The sequence below is a fragment of the Diadema antillarum genome, unplaced genomic scaffold, assembly GCF_040938485.1.
Source record: "Diadema antillarum isolate AM-2024a unplaced genomic scaffold, OU_Dant_1.0 seq00000476_RagTag, whole genome shotgun sequence".
Taxonomy (NCBI): Eukaryota; Metazoa; Echinodermata; class Echinoidea; order Diadematoida; family Diadematidae; genus Diadema; species Diadema antillarum.
Genome location: NW_027271443.1, coordinates 777,006 through 795,833, shown reverse-complemented (window position 1 = coordinate 795,833; position 18,828 = coordinate 777,006).

Genomic DNA, 18,828 nt, shown 5'->3' with positions numbered 1-18,828 from the left:
TTCCTAATAAATGCCTATAGCGAAAACCCAACACAACATTTATCAAGAAAGGAAGGGAACTCAAATTTATATATAACATACATGTATAGTTTACAGAAATCATACATGTAAATAAGGCAAGCATATACATCCGCCCGGCCGATTGTAATCTCTTACTTTGATTATCAAACATGATCGCCTGCATTTACGTGCTTTTTTTCTAATTTCTTGAACTTTGCCTCATTTTCTCTCTTTTTTTTTTAATTGCTCGAAACATCTAAAAATGGTAACACAGTCTGCTATCCCACAACATAATATTCCATTTGATTCGTCACTTATTGTTGGTCGGGTGACGCCAAATGGTGGAATCTTGAGCGATGATACACGACATTTTGTTTGTTGGTTTTCGTCTCATCGATCAAAGAATGTGACTACGATTACAGAGATATCATCTACAAGACATAACTGATGGTTCACAGAAGTGATCATCAATTCAGTAAGGATAAGTCAAGTCATGAATTCACTTTACCCATCATGTCTAATCGAACTGCGACATTGTTTGCGTAACCGCGCCTTTTTATTCTCAAAGTTCAAACTTATTCTTGACATAATCAAAACAAATAATTCTTTATATAATTTCTCAAAATACTCAAAAGATGGCCTAAGTCAAACATTCTACAAAGATTGCATACGGCAATCTTTACTAGCCTAAACAAGTTTTCTAGAGCTATCAGTTCCCCCTATGACGATGACTTCGATTGCGTTTTGAACTTGTATCGAACTACTTTCAAAACAGCTATTACCTTTATAGTTCGATTAATGAACCAGTCTTTTGAATTCATAACCAACATTCGTAATCGTAACCATACAGTAACAAAATACTGCATGTCAATAAAAGTTGGAAAATGTAAATGCCATAATAGTAGCGCAAAATAAATGAGTAACGATTATCTTCATACATTCTAATTCCTAAGTGATGTCGTTACGAAAATGACACATGGTTTGACGACTGCTTCAAGCAAATAAAAAAAAACGGAATGGGATATTATACTTCTAATGATATTACCACGCCGTACAATGCATTACACAGTATTTGGTAACGTTTGGTTACGTGTCTGCGCGCTTTACCTCAGAAAATAAAAGGCAGATTGATGCTATTAATATGGTAACACATAACGCATTCAAAATGTTTTTTTTTTTTTAAATATAAACCAATACACCGTGTACAATAAATGTTTTAGTGTACGGTTTGAAACTTTTAATTTGCGAGTCCTTTATAAAGTTATAGCAGGGTTATTACATTATCAAGCAAAAATTAAAGTATTTAGGGATTCGGGTTTGCGCGGAAGACTAACAGTGCTATATATGGCGATCGTTCGCAACAGAGACAATACTCTTCAATAGATATACAATGTAATTCTGTTTTCATGAATTGAAAGAGAAACGAAAAGAAGTAAACTTTTTAACTTCATTTAGCTTTCTCACCAATTGAACTTGATTTGATCTGCCACGCATGATCGCTGTGTGTTCTATTGATTCTATTAAATTATTTAATCGGCGTGCTTGTTTTTTTTATGCAGAATATCACAGGTGAGTTTAATTCATTGAAGTTCATAATGTTTGTACATATGGCGTGTTCGTTGTTTTGTATTTTCATTTTTATAATATATCATGTGTCCATTATCCGATTCTCACCACGAAAATATTGCGACTGTTTAAATGCGGAGCATGTACTGGAAAACTGTAATGTCTCTTGCCAGTATAGACAAACTAATTTCTGGTCTATTCCCGCTTGAAATGGAAAAAAAAAAACAAACAAAAAAACAAACGAAGTTCGACTTTCAGTAGATTTCAACCGTTTTGTATAGTGCCTGATTCATGTAATGGACACAATTAGCACAATTAGCACAATTAGCACATAAGCAATCACACAACTTTCGGGAATAGATTATAGATGTGTGTCTTAATGATTGTATCTCACGGAAGAAAACTCATCTTCTTGCCTGAATTTTAGCTTCTTCCTGTTCAAGCTTGCGTGAAAGAAATAGTTGAACATCAATCGCAATCATTAAGAGAGGCACATCCTTAAAAATAGGCACAGGAGTACTGAGAGACACTACGAAATAAAAACGGGCCTTTTATCACTATTGACAACGCATTACATTGAAATGCTTTTTTTTTTTTTTTTTGCTTGGGGGAGAGGGGGGGGGGGGGGGTTAATACAATTGATTATTCTGAAGGTTCGTTAATCACACAATGAAATATGGTTCGTTATAAGCTTAGGTTCGTTAACAAAAAAATTAAATGCGGTTCCTTTCCGGTGGTTCCTTTACCCGAAAGTAATCACGGAACCATTTTTTTTTCTAATAAGGTTTGTGAATACAAAACGAAATGAAGAAGGCCTAAGTATTAATTCCGAATATTTGTCAGTATTATTATCTATACTCCTCTTCTCAAATGCAGAAAGATTGTAAGTGCCAATGTAATGTAAAAAAAAAAAAAAAAAAAAAAAAAAAAAAAAAAAAAAAAAAAAACATTCAGCTTAAGCTACAAGTTAATGGTTTTTTATATGCTATGGTATTACAAAAGTGACTGAGAATAAGAAGTATATGATACAATCATTATAAACTCAACTCAAGCCTACATCAACCTTTGCTTCTGATACGTATAATATGTGCAGCATTGGCAAGCGTGATAAGCGATGATTACTGTGCATTCAACGCCTATAAAGGAAATGCGCCTTACATAGACAGGGCAGAGCCAGGCAAAAACTGCCTTTTTCCAGTCAAGGCTTTCTCACTTGATTCTGGTACTTTAGACCATACTTAACAAAATAACCTTCTGCGCCATCTTGAAATCTGTCCCACATCCAAGATGGCTGCCAAATATCCAAAATGGCCGCCAGAGGACCTAAAACGTGCCTTCTGTGGTTAAGATTTGTCTGTGGATGGGTTTTTTTTTTACTCTGTTTGATGATAAATGGTAAGAGGAATAAGATTCAGTGAATTAAAATCAAAATCAGTTTCTTTTTTATTGCGAAAATCCAGACGCAGCTCCCGAAATTAATAAATGTCATAGAAACCGGAGGGCCAAACCCTAAAAACTTGCTTACTTAACAAGTGAGTTCCACTCTCTCTACAAACTAAGTAGACCATGCTTATTTTCAATTTTTTATTGTAAAAAACAACATTCCACTGGTCTACCTCAAAAAATTGCTACGAAAGCCTTCAAATCCAAAAGGCGTCCAAGATGGCCGCCATATTTACTGAATTTGCTATTTGAAAGATAGACTTTGATAGAAACATCAGATTTCAACAAATGTGATGTTATATGAAAGAGAATACAATTTTCTACAAGTTGATACCATTTTTGTGGGCGATTGTGAAAACTGAATTGAGATATAAAGGAAAAACACTCATTTTTTGATATTTTTCTGAAAAAACGAAAATCATGAAAATGCTTGATTCAGCATAAATCAAAAAAAGACTAAAGGATTATCTTGAAACGTTTTTAAGAATTTTGCTTAACATATAATTAATATTTGGAGAAAATTAGGGGTCAGTACCATTTGCGGTTCAGGAGTTATAATGTCTCAAACTTGAAAACTCACTGTGTAAAAATTTCCACTTTAGCTGTGACAAGACCTTGTTGGTCGTAAAGAGAGTCTGCACGCGCCAAGACTACTACACGCACCACTGGCACTGACGCTTGCAGTAGTGCCAGTGTTGCGTGTAGTAGTCTTGGTGTGCGCAGACTTTTTTGACAAACAAGAGTTTGTGCCTGCAAACTAACTTTTCATACCGTTATGATCGTTATTATTTCAAAGTAGATTATTCTAATATGTTTTTATACCTCCGCCAACGAAGTGGCCGGAGGCATTATGTTTTCGGGTCGTCCGTCCGTCCATACGTACGTACGTCTGGACGTCCGTCCCGTTTTGTTTTTGTCGATATCTCAAGAACCGTGTGGTGGTTTTACATCAAACTTGGTATGAGGGTATATCCTGGGGGATAATACTTTGTTTGGATTTCAGGGTCATGGGGTCAAAGGTCACAGGTCACAGGTTATTTTGTGAAAAAAAGGTTGAAATTTCATGTTTTTCTCCATATCTCGCAAATGGTTCAAGGTATCTTCATGGAACTTATATATATAATGGAACGTACGTCATGGAACGTATATATATGCTTGTACCGATGGACAGTGATTATCTAGGAAAGTTGGGGGTCATGGGTCAAAGGTCAGAGGGGTCAAAGGTCAAGGTCAACTCCTCAAAATATCACTACTTATATTTATGCAATGCCTGAAGGTTTTTTTTTTAACTTGATGTATGCATGTATTACCAAATATATATTCTGTGGGAAGTTTTTGCCAAAAGGTCAAAAGTCAAAAGGTCAAAGGTGAAGTGAAAGTGCTTAATTGCACTTTTTCCTCCATATCTCGAAAGTAACTCAAGGTATCATCGTGACACTTACATATTTATGCATGTTCTACCTGACAGTGATTCTCTCCGGAACTGTGAGGTCAAAGGTCAAAGGCCAGGTTTAGATAATGCTATTTTGCCATTTGATACTGAAATTACACTTTTTCTCAATACCTTGAAAATTACTCAATGCATAAACTTATAAAAGGGTCAAAAGTCAAGTAAAAATCATCAGTTCCCCAAATACCTGTACTCTGACGTTTTAATCATTCATCCAATTGAACCTAGTTCTAGGAAAGTGAACATTAAGCTCATTTGTGGCAAACCTGTCATTTCAATATTTTGCCAATTGTGTGAAACTGTCATCACACATTGTCAAGACATTGATTTGTGGCAAACCTTTCATTTTAATATTTTGCCAATTGTGTGAAACTGTCATCACACATTGTCAAGACATTGTACTATAGACCTATTAGGAAAACCATGCATTATGGCGGAGGCACACCAGTCGCCGTAGCGACATTTCTAGTTTTTTTTATACTAAGCTGTCAACAGTTATCAATGTTATGGTTTCTTGAAAAGAAATGGCTTCATTATATTATATATATATATATATATATATATATATATACACATATATATATTTTTTTACATGGTAGAATGTTTTGTGATACAACTAACCTGCACATATAAATCGAATGTGATATCTCTTCCAATGGTAAATGATACATTTAGTGTGTTGCGTCAGAGTCAAATCTTAATTAATAATTTGATATATTTTTAAAATTTCTTGTATTGCTGTCTATCATATACATTGTCCTTGTTTAAACCATATTGAGAGTTTATTTATTTATTTATTTATTTTTTTTTTTGGGGGGGTGGAGCTCATTTTAGTGTTTGGGTAAGGCCTGATCTTTGATTTAAAAAAGAAATGCTTCTGTATCAAAGATATGCTTTTGTACTTGTATGTTACTCTGCTGTTGTAGAAACGTGAACGATGATGGCATATGTGTAATAATATCTGATCCGTACATGTCCTTGAAAGCCCTTCTGATCCGAGCACCCCCCCCCCCGAAAAATCCGACATGGCGGCAATTTCTCAAAGTTGCTTTTAAATGTGTTGTGCGAAATTACTTTTCAGTATATTGTTCAAATAACACTGTCCAAAATTATTATTCATGCTGTATATTCACATTTCTGAGGGGCCCACATTCTACAAGACTTGTCTTTTTAGTGGGTCCCTCCATTTTTCGAATTATTTACAATGTTTACTTACTTCAAATCACTCGAGTTTTATGATAATCTGTAATGATTGCAAGGTGCTACAATTATTGTATTCTTTTCATCCTACATAGTTTTGAGCACCTGATTTTCTGTTACCAAAAAAGAAGAAGTGATGTTTATATGTTCTTGTCGAAAAATGAAATAAAACCTTGAACTGAATTGAATTTACAAATAAGCATGCTGAAAGTGTATTGACTGTTAATAGATTTTCTTACATCGTTTTAGGCTGATTTCATGTGGGTTATAGTGTCAAAATTGAATTGAACTAATGCCATTGGTAGATGCTTTCACATTTTAGATATCAGGATCACTCGAGAGTGGAAATGTCCATTTTCATTCCTTTTAGAGTGATCTCAGGGATCACTCAAAGAGTGACGAGTGATCCCTAAGGTCACTCTAAAATGAGTGAAAATGAAAATTTTCACTAAAAATTCACTCCAATTTTACTTTAAATTTGCTGATTTCCGTTATTTACTCCTTCAAAAATGAAACTTCCACTCGATTTTTTTTCCTTTTTCGGAGTAGAATATCACTGGTTTTAAAAGTATCTCCACAAAAACCCATGACGGTTTGAAATAGCACTACAATGTTCAAAATATATAAAAACTATAAATAGATAGGACAACAGACAAAATTGTACCAAAATTAAAATGATACATTTAATTTGGCGCAATAAACTATGTCAGCTTTGACGGCCTGCAATCTTGAAGTTTTTGAGTGATTGATCCAAATTTTGTTTTAAACTTTCTATAGCATGGTTGTTTCAAGCTTCTACCTCTATTTGAAAGACATTTTTTGCTTCATCTCATCTGCTCCAGAACAATCTACTTTGAAATGATAGCGATCGGCGTCACCTGAGCTACCACTTGGTATGAGAAGTTAGTTTGCAGGCACAGACTCTTGCTTGTCAAAAAAGTCTACGCGCACCAAGACTACTACACGCACCACTGGCACTGCTACAAGCGTCAGTGCCAGTGGTGCGTGTAGTAGTCTTGGCGCGTGCAGACTCTCTTAACGACCAACAAGGTCTTGTTACAGCTTAAGTGGAAATTTTTACATAGTGAGTTTTCAAGTTTGAGACATTATAACTCCTGAACCACATAATGGTACTGACCCCTAATTTTCTCCAAATATTAATTATATGTTAAGCAAAATTCTTTAAAAAGTTTCAAGATAATCCTTAAGTCATTTCTGATTTATGCTGAATCAAGCATTTTCATGATTTTCCTTTTTTTCAGAAAAATATAAAAAAATGAGTATTTTTCCTTAAAATCTCAATCCAGTAATCACAATCTCCCACAAAAATGGTATCAACTAGTAGGAAATGTTATTATCTTTCATATGACATCACATTTGTTGAAATCTGATGTTTCTATCAAATTCTATCTTTCAAATAGCAAATTCAGTAATATGGCGGCCATCTTGGACGCCATTTTGGATTTGGAGGCTTTTGCAACAAATTTTTTGAGGTAAACCAGTGGTACAATAGAAATTTGAAAATAAGCATGGTCTACTTAGTTTGTAGAGAGAGTGGAACTCACTCGTTAAGTAAGCGAGTTTTTAGGGTTTGGCCCTCCGGTTATTATGACATTTATTAATTTCGGGAGCTGCGTCTGGCAGTCATGTTGGATTTTCGCAATAAAAAAAGAAATTGATTCTAATTTTGATCCACTGAATCTTATTTCTCTTACTATTTATCATCAAATAGAGTAAAAAAAAACCCATCCCCAGACAAATCTTAACCACAGAAGGCACGTTTTAGGTCTTCTGGCGGCCATTTTGGATTTTTGGCGGCCATCTTGGATTCGGGACAGATTTCAAGATGGCGCAGAAGCTTTTTTTGTTAAGTATGGTCTAAAGTACCAGAATCAAGTGAGAAAACCTTGACTGGAAAAAAAGGCAGTTTTTACCTGGCTCTGCCCTGTCTAATATGGCGGGAATTCAGAATGTTACGGCTGTATACAGCTGCAGCAGAGCAGACGCGAAAGCAGTCTTTGATGCTCTGCAACATTACGACCATGTGCGTAATTTGAGGGTTTTTAGTACACGCAAAGAACACGATCTCAAAAGACGACTATCGTTAATTAACTTCATTGACTTTTTCTACCGATGCTGTCTTTTGAACCCCCACCTACAATAGGTTCTCAGGTTCTATTTAGTTATTGGTACTAGGTGTTTCAAAAAACATTTCCCACTTTTGATTCTTAATAATTCATAAACTATATATCAAATAACGGTGACACGACATATGCTCCTGCGACAAATGCTCCGACGACAATTACTCCGAAAAATGCGACAAATGCTCCGCGACATTTGCTCCGCGACAAATGCTTCGGCGATATTTGCTCCGGCGACAAATGCTCCGCCGACATTTGCTCCGCCGAGAAATGCTCCGGCGATATTTGCTCCGCCGACAAATGCTCCGGCGACATTTGCTCCGGCGATAATTGCTCCGGCGATAATTGCTCCTACAATTGCTCCTTTTGTGCGACAATTGCTCTGGGGACATTATTTGCTCCGGCGGCAATTGCTCTGGCGTCAAATGCTCCGGCGACATTTGCTCCTGCGTTAATTGCTCCTACGACAATTGCTCCGGGGACATTTGCTCCGGCGACAATTGCTCCTATACAGCAAATGCTCCGAAGTCTTATAGGCCTAATGCAAACGTCTGAAGGTACGTCTGTACCTTCAGACAGGCACGACATTTGCTCTACGACATTTGCTCCGACGTCGATGATGCAAAAGTCTGAAGGTAAAGACAGGTACGATATTTGATCTGGCGACATTTACTCCAGCAACAATAGCTCCTACGAAAACTTCTTGTACCACCTTTTGCTATACAAAGGTAAGACATTTGCTCCGGCGACGAATGCTCCAGAGACATTTTCTCGGACGGTCCTCCGACGGCAATTCGTTCCAACGGTTCGATAATTGATCTGGTGAAGTTATTTCAGACGAAATTTGTTTAGAAGATGAGACAATTTCAAGGTTGAAAAATGCCCTCCTCACAATTTCTCCGACAGAAAAAAAAAAATCCTCCTGGACTTCTCCAAGGAATTATACATGTTTTTGTTTCTTTGTTTGTTTTATTCATAGTTATTGCATATTTACTCTTTTTAAATAACTTTTGAAAGATCAAATGAAGAATCCTTAGTAAAGATAACGAACGAATGAGACGAAATAACAAAAATACACAATTAAACAATTAAACAAGGAAACCCATATTTTCTTCTTCACACAATATCATTAACTCAAATTACGCTTTCACATACTGATCCAAGTCTCTGGAACTTTCCTGAAAGTGAGACAATAAATGGAAGTTCAATGTTTCAAGAAAAATGTTAGAGATCGTATTTTCTTGATATTGGTATTGCAGGAATATAATCTTCGTATTTTGTATACTCCTTTACTCATGATCATGTATATTGCATTGTTATAAGCTGCGTAAAGTGATAATTCAATCTTGTCACACATTTCCCCCATTATTGTTCGTCGATGGATATTCAAACTGTGTGCTTGTCAAGCTTTTGTTTCACGACATTATTCGTAACGGTTTGGAAAAAGACTACTAGTATACGATGTATGGCGCACGTATATCGAATTATTGTAGATAATCCCCCTCCTTGACACACACCCACACCCCCACACACCCGTACCCCCTCCCACACACACAAAACAAATTTGTTTTGCACTATGACGTAGCGCAACGCATAACACGTAATTCACATCAACTCAAACTTGAGCCTCCTAGATGTATAATACTGAATTTTGCAAGCGATCATTTATATGCTCAGCAATATCCGATTAGAATAATCTGCCCATAGAGACACGCTGTTCCCCTAATTTAGAATGGTTTAAAAGTAAATTATGATATACATAGTCATGTTTTTCATACCAGGAGGACCCCTTCTCAATAGTCAATACCCACACAGGATAAATTATACCAGAGGGTTAATTTGTGTAATAAATGTTATTGTTCATTTTCCCCAATTAATTTCACAATTCAACTTTAAAAAATCTTCCCAATAATAAATGACCAAATGCAAGAATTTCCTTTTTCCTACAAGAAAACAATAATACTACTTGAATTTGTTATATTTACATCAATTATGTCACCTGTTGCAAAGTCCATTTGATCCATTTCTGTCTTTATCAATTATGATTTCACCCGTGTACTTACGTCATTTTTATAAAACGGTTTATTATGAAATATGAGTATGTATAGTATTATATATGATTTTATATGCAATATCTGCATGGAGTTACCATTATACACTGGATTGTTGTAAGCATAATACTATTATGTCTCATCAATTCTTAAAACATATTCTCATTGGATCAAGTGAATTTATTCGGGGTACCAATTTAAATGTAATTTTGACGTATGCTTTTCCAATTCGATACCGTTTATTATTAGTATTTCATTTTTTTTAACTACCATACTAGCATCATCATGCTTTGTCCTCAATTCGATTTGTATTAAATTGTTTTGAAATGACAGTAGCTGTGATTCTGCACTGTTTTTATGTATTGTGTTTTAAAGGGCCCCGATGAAAACCAGCTAATGCTGACTCGGGCTACCCTTTTTAAAGATGTGAAATGAATAAATAAAATAAATAAAACACATACACAGGGTAAAATACTGCATACGGCCTAAGTCTGTTAGGTATGTAGTTATTTTGTGGTGATTTCTAGAAAGAAAGCATGCTGGATTTATACTTCCGAGAGTGAAGCGGAGTAAGAAGTTGCTTTGAAATAAATTATTTGTTTTTATTGATCAGAATCAGGAGAGTTATTGCAGAATCAAAACAATAATGTTTTTGGGTAATACAGAACTATAATACGAATAGAGGAAACACAGAAGACCTTTTAGACCGCGTCGAATGGTAAATGCAGTTCTTACAAAAATAATGGTGAATCTTACAAAAGACCTGTACAATTCAAAACAAACAAACAAATTATCTTGGCAAAACTTTCTACAAAACTTCCACAAAATATACAAGCTCTCGAGGAATCAGAAAAGTTGGCACTCCCTTAAGTATTGTCTTTTGTAACAATGTAACATCGTATAGCATTAAGCTGCTGGAATACCGAAATTTCAAAGGTCCACATAGTATAAGTATCGTATAAAAAGAGTTTCACTCAATCTCTTCCGTCTGATTTTGTGCCCGAAAAGAGAAAGCACGTCAATCGACCGTAGGAAAAAATATTGCTCTTTCTATCACTTTTTCATATACAAATAAGCCTAGACAGATTCTGTTGACATTTCTCTTATAATAGAAAGTACTAAATTGCTATATACATAAAAATTGCCTTCCTGCCTCTCCTTTCTTCATTCATTTTTTACTTTATTTATTTCTTTCGTTCGTTCTTAGTTTCTTTCTTTCTTCTTCCTTTTTTTCTTTTCTCTGAATTCTTTTTTCTTTTTATTTATTCTTTCTTTTCTATTTTTCTTTCTTTCTTTCTTAAAGTCCTTCTTTCTTTGTATTCATTCATTCTTTCTGGTAGTCTTCTCTTTTTTGGGTTTCTTTCTTTCTGGTATTTTTCTTTCATTCAGACCCACTTTCTCTGCGTCTTTCTACAGAAAGAACTGAGACTTACGGTGGGCCCTCTTGATAAACATAATAAGGAGAAATCTATACTTTTTTAATGACTATCTAATAATCATTATTTGAAGACGTCCTATATACTTTCGTTCCCTATATGTTATTCTGTTTCCTGAATTGTTTTCATCTCGACCGAACTTGTGCAGTTTTATTCTATAGACTTGTTGTTTTCGATCATACCTATGCAATTCAATTCAATTCAAAGTTTATTTCATTTTTCGACAAAACATATGTTTCACTTCTTTTGATAACAGAGAATGAGGTAAATAGAACATAGAGAAGTGAAAAGACTGTACAACCTAGCTACCATGTGGCGTCACAGCGGGGAGGGGCCAGGGGCTCGACTGCCCCTAATGAATTTCAAAAATTCACAAGGGAAAATAAAAGGAGAGGAAAGGAGAAAGAAAGGGGAAGGGGAAGGGAAAAGAAAGAAGAGAAAAACTGAAGGACGAAGTGAGAAAGAAGAAAGGAATTTTTTTCAAGGAAAATGTAATATAAGAGGAAAGAGAAAAGAAAAAAAAAAGCTAGAGTCCTTTTTACTCGTCCATCAGGGTTGCCGCACGCTGAGTGTCCATGATTGGCTATGGCTCCATTGCAATTGCTACTCCTTCGCTTCTTTGCTATAAATACTCTTTTTCGGAATGAAGCGTGTCGTCAACAAATTACAAAAATGCGTTCAGCAGAAGCAAAACATATGTGAGAAACACAGTCCAAAGATGAATGCAAAGCAAAAGTTCTCCTCAAATTGGGATGTTGTTTGACTGTTTGTTATTTACAAGACCATTTCAAATTTCCTTTCAGGATCCGAAGTTGATTTGAATTAGAGACAACACAAAACATGTCGATAGAATTAGAAATTGTTCTGGTCAACGATCCTGCAACTAAAAGAGATCACCTGATAACCTCATTGAGCTAACCCTAAAAAACAACAACCCTTTGTGATATCTCTCTTTCATGCTAAGAGCAGGAGTACAATGAAAAAATACAGCCAGCGACAAGGGTTTGTTCAAAGCGTATACACGCAATCCAAAACATGCCTAACGGGCTTTATGTTTTTTTTTGTTTGCTGGTTTGTTTTTTATTTATGTATGGGTGCAGGGCGGCGCCAAGGCGCCCCCTATACAATAAAACATGCGTTATGAAGCTGAAATAATGAGAAGGATGAGAAAGACTCAAATCAAGTTTGTAGCCCATATTATACCAAAATTATGAATTATAATAAATTTGCTCTCATAGTGTTAAGTTGACTTGGTCATATGATTAAAGCTTTTGTGACTTGATTTGAGATAATTATCATTGAGAAATTTATAATGCATTTGGAGTTGGATTATTATACCTGTCCTAGCTGTAAGATAAAACCAAAATCAACTGCCTAGTTCCTAGTATAGCAAAGTTATTCACATAATTAAAAAAATCGCTCCCATAGACTTTATGTGTACCGTTTCTCTCCCCTCTCCCCCTCACCTCCCCCGCACCTTGATCGTTTTTTTTTTATTCTATCACTTGCCGTGTCACAATTTCATGTGCTTAATGAGCTCATATAACAATGAATCATAACATAATTTTTTTTTTGTCCACCCTTTTGGGTTGCAAGTTCACAACACATGGCCATTTACGGGTTCAATTTTATATAAATGTTGTATATAGGGAGATATGCAGTTGTAGAGCTCGACTCTTGATTTATTTCATGCTTCCCATTGTGCATTGAGTGTTTTTATGTAACCCTGTATATTCATTTGTTTATTCAATGCTGCAATTCAATTTCTTTTCAATTATGTAAGATTCATTTGTGATATTCATGATGCCTACATTAATTTGCTGCATTCGTTGGATGAATAAAATTTTAGATTTTTAACCTGATATTATTGTTTTTGTTTTAATGTATTTTCGTCACAGTTACATTATCTGCATACATGTAATTTCATTTCAGATTCATCTCCGAGACCTTGACTAGCTTTCGCTTGTCACGCATGCTGCACTAGGTTTGGTGAAAGCTAGTCAAAAGGGCCAGACCAGCAATAAGCTAGTCTAGCTGTTTGTACTAGCTCTATGTTAGTATAACTTGACACCATCTACACTAGTTTAAAGCTAGTCGTTTTCTAGTCAAGCAGCAATGACTAGCCTTACTCAGCATAGTCCAGCATCCATTACAAGTCTCATGCTAGTCCAGCAGTCATGACTAGCATGGAAATCCAAAGCTAGTAACTTAGTTCAGCAGACATGACTAGCTTTGTGCTAGTCCAGCACTCTTTGACTATCTTTTGCCTAACTCGTCCAGCAATCACTACTAACATGATGAGTAGTTTTATGCTCATTACTAGCTTGATTTCCCTAGTCCAGCAGTGTTAACTAACATCATGACTAGCATTATGCAAGTCCAGAAGTCATTACTTGCCTTGGCTTACCAAGTCCAGTAGTCATTACTAACTTCACGGTAGTCTAATAAGCAAGTCAAGCTAGCATTACTAGAATAACACTAGTCCAGGGTGACACCATCTGGACTAGCTTCTTATTAGTCCTGCCTACCAATTTAGGTTGTGTGTGTATGATTTCGTTAAAAAAAGAGAGAAAGAGAAAGAAACAAAACTAAAGAAACAAAAAGAAAAGGGACAGGAGAAGAGAAAGAGCGAGGATTGAAAAAAAGATTGCCCCCTGATTATAAACCTATATCTGGGTCTAAAATCTACATTATTTCCGAGTGCGAAAAAGAATACGTGGATAATGGATTTGTTATTGGGTTTCGGGGAGGGGGGGGGGGTTAAAACATGCCCAGAAAAATCTACAATTTTATTTCGGTAGTTAATCATCATTATACCCCACTTATTACTTTCATAACACTATAACTGATTTAGCAATGTTACAGTTCGCTGAATTATGTTAGTGTTTCATTACCTATGTATTTTCTGATTTTGTAATTCATGTTTCTTTGTCAATTGTAAAAGTCATATTAGTTTGTTATTTTGAAAACTGTGAAAGTCATATTTTTTCGTTATTTCCTCAATTGTGAAAGTCATATACTATTTGTCGAAAATTTATTGTCATCCTTTTTGTTTGGATCAGATCAATAAACTCAATTGAATTGAATTAAATTGAATTGAATTGAACACATGGGAGGAGCAAATGTCGTAAAGTAGTAGGTCCTACCTGTCTGTACCTTCAGACCTTTGCATCAAATGTCCTTCGAGCAATTGTCATCGAAGCAATTGTCGCCTGAGCAAACCTAATTTCGTACCCGTGTGTACCTTACGAACTTTATGTCATATTACATCGGAACAAATGTCGCCAGAGCAAACGTCTCTGGAGCAAAATGTCGCCGGAACATTTGTTGTAGGAGCAAGCGTCAGAAGAGCAAAGGTCGTACCTGTGAGTATCTTCAGACCTTTGCATCACTATGACGTCGACGCAAATGTCGTCTGGAGGAGCAATTGCCACCCGCCGCAGTAAATGTCTTACATGTGTGTACTTTTAAACCTTTACATCATAATTATAACGTCGGAACAAATGTCGTAGGAGCAAATGTCGTCGGAGCAATTGTCGCACCTTAGGAGCATTTGTCGTAGGAGCAGATGTCGTCGGAGCAAACGTCGCTGGAGCAAATGTCGCCGGAGCTAATGTCGCCGGAGCAAATGTCGCCGGAGCATTTGTCGCCGGAGCAAATATCGCCGGAGCATTTGTCGGCGGAGCAAATATCGCCGGATCACTTGTCGGCGGAGCAAATGTCGCCGGAGCATTTGTCGGCGGAGCAAATGTCGCCGGAGCATTTGTCGGCGGAACAAATGTCGGCGGAGCAATTGTCGCGGAGCAAATGTCGCGGAGCATTTGTCGCATTTTTCGGAGCAATTGTCGTCGGAGCATATGTCGCCGGAGCAAATGTCATGGAACCCAAATAACACTGTCATTGATATGAGCAATAGCTGAATAGTGTACAATTTGATTGAAGGTGGATTGAATATGGAAACATAAATCGATTTCATGAAATCCATGATTAATTTCACAGTTAGGTTCCAGCTTTTTCTCTATTTTCAACCCTCTGTACAACATTTCACTTTGTACAGGGGTCAATGGGTGTGTATGGGAGTGTGTGATTAACACCCTGACAATGGTCGTTAACAATGGTTAGGGTTTGAATGCTTCATTATTTATTCATGAGAAGTTCCACTATTACAACTAGTCTTTATTTAGCCTCTGGTAGTATCTGTGTAAAGTCAAACGCCTGCCGATACTGTCGTTGGGTCTCGACAGTGCTCTCCCTACTTCTGAAAAACGAAATTACAATGAATACCTTCTGTTCTATCGTAAACATGGTGACAGGAAGCAAAGAAAATCAATTAGAGTATCACTTGTGTAAATGAAGCCTTAAATAAATCTACTGTGAAACATATCGCCCCAATGATAAATGCTGCTGAACTCTTTACCAAAAATGATTTCTTTTTATCAAAAAGTGAAAAATTTGTCAGACTATTTAATTAGTAGACAGTTGTATTAAAATGAAAAACTTTAGATCATTTATGCTTATTTATATCCCAAATTTAGTGATATGTGAAGCAAAAAATGAAAATACTGCCAGCTGGAATGGAATGTGGTGTTTGCAAGCACATGGAAACGTGTGCTTCTTTTTTCCATGTGCATGCAGTTTACCCTTTACCGTGCATGAATCCAGACTAGCAGTGCCCAGGGCAATCCACATGAATTATTAATTAAGCATTCATGTGCCTGGGAGCACGAGACTGACGCCTAGTCAACAGGTGGTTCAGGCATGTCCATTGTTCAGGACCATTGTCAGCACACACTCACATACACATCATTGGTTCCTTTGCAAGGTTAGATTTTTGTACAGAGGGTTAAAATTTGACCAAAATCTGAAACCTTACTTCAAAATCAATCTTATATCTAATAAAACTGATTTATGTTTTCACATTCAAATCACCTTCAACCAAATTGTAATACACTATTCAGCTATTATTTATATCGATGGCAGTTTTATCGGATGAATAGTTTTGGAGCTATTAATGACCAAAAGTGGGAATGTTTTTTGAAACACATAGTACTTGCATGCTAAACGCATCCTCTTTAGTTTCCATTGACAACAACATCGGAGGAGAATGGAAGCGATGAACGCCCTCGCTAAAAGACGCTTCTCGTAAGACGCACTGCGTGCCCGCCTACAATAGGTTCTCAGGTTCTATTTAGGTATTGGTACTTGCTAAACGCATCCTCTTTAGTTTCCATTGACAACAACACGGGAGGAGAATGGAAGCGACCAACGCCCTCGCTTATTAAAAAGACTCTTCTCGTAAGACGTATTGCGTGCCTTTTTTTCTTTCTACTGTTTCTTATTGTTTGTGAGTTAAAAACTTGCGGCAAACCACAACGCAGCCGACACACAAAGCGTACCGACTCATTCATGCGGCGGCAGCGGCACGGACACAAACGCGCCGAAGTTTACATTCGGGCTGCCGTATTGGTCAGAATCATTAATGACAGACCTGTCCTGCGATTGGTTAATTATCTTACATACCCAAGCTATCGCCTTATACGGTAGTGCGTGCGATGGAGCGTAAGCGCCGTCGCTAAGCAGGTCTGTTGTATTGTTTAGTCCCGTCAAAGAAACAGGTTGTGAGCTTGAACGTAGCCTTAAAGGTAGGGAATCCCATTTGCATGCCTTAAATGAAGAGTTGTAAAAATACAGTGGTATGTTGAAGAGAGTATCATTTTAGAAACTCTCATAAAGTATTGAAAGTGGAAGGTAACATTTAGTACATTTTTATTGACCGTTAGATTTTGAATTGAATTTTTTCGGGGCTCACCGTAAATTCCAGTACATTACTAGGCTACCTTTGCAGACTCATGCACTGCATGTGTGTCCATCATGTATATTTTGTGAAGAAAGTTCATCAAAACTTACAAACATTTATATATACATTCTCGCCACACACTCTATATGTTATTACATCAGCTCTTATACTTTTAAATTTGTGTTTATAGATAAAAAATACAGAAGACTGCAACAAAAAGGCTTAAGTGTGGCTGACAAACAGAACTACTGAGTAGTTGAGTTTTGTGCATTATTCAAATAGTAGATAACTGTTGACTTCCAAATTTCTCAGCAGTGGCCTAAACAAGTACCCTGAGGTTCATATTTAATGTTTTGCTGCATTTTGGGAGGTCTGTAAAAGGTATTCCCTACCTTTAACTTTGAGAGCGATTTTCTCCGTTATTTAGAAAATGGACTGACATCATAAACGTAGTTAATATTCGTTTTTATGATTTATAGGGATATCGAAATGAGTTGTATTACATATCAGTGTAAAGCTTAGAGTCTGTAGAATTCACATATAGGCATAACTACGATTTAATTTTTTGCGACTTTTGACTCATTCCGACGGAGCGCATCACATTTTACGAAAACATGGCATTTATGGCAGCCATTTTTAAAAATGGCTGCCATGGACGTTAAGGGCGCTATTTACGATGGCCCAATATCTAAATTTAATCTGAACGTGATTGTCAACCTTTGTACGAAATTTGGTGCTTTTATCACAAAATACACAATTGTTCGGCTATGCCTCTCCACTTAACCAGATTTCTGGCGTAATAGGCCATGGGCTAGTAGGGGTCAACGTGCACCCCCTCTGCACCTAACATTCATTGTTGTTTCCATGTAGCCCATGGTCTAGAAAGTCAGAAAAGTGATGTTAACAAAAAAAAAAAGTTGGGTCCCAAGAACCGCCCGTGACGTTTTGTTACGTCACTTCCGGAACAACCTCTTCGCAAATATGGGGGGAATTATAGTATTTGGGTATTATCCTAATATAGTGGTCCCCATGCCTTTATTTTTCAATGATAACCAAAGATTTTGGTATTTCTAGATTCCTCGGAAAATGGGAAATATGATGCAAAGCAAAGTTTGGCAATATAAGCCCTCGGTTTGTCGTCATCGACAACGAAATGGGCAACGATGTCGACAAAATTCAACAAAATTTTACAAAATTTATGAAATTTTCAAGTTTCACCCTTTAACTTTGTATATTTTTTTGAAAAATTTATTAAATGACTTGAAATTTGGTCTGGATATTAAATGAATATCCCTTTTTACGAAAACAAAAGATTTTGTCCTAATTATAATCCAATCTTCTTCCGTAGACATTCAAATGCGCATGCGCGGTGTCTGGAAATCAGCCTCCCAAATGCCTTTTTTTTTAAAGTCCAGTACAAAAAATGAGTTACAACGAATATTTTTATTATGTAAATTCAATTTTCAATTCAATTTTCAAATTTCAATTCAATGTAAATAACTAATTTTTGCAATCAGTAATCACCTGATTGAATAAAATAAAAAATCAAAGGTGGCCACGGTTCTTTTTGATGATGACGTTGGTCACGACATCGAAGATGAAGACGACGTCAAAGACTAGAATTACGACATAGATTATTTTAGATATGTTTTAGTCTCTTTTAAAATTTCGTAAAATATTGTAAGTCATGTTTGTAATTGGGTCAGTCATATTTTTTTTTTTTGCTAATGATTTTATCATTGTC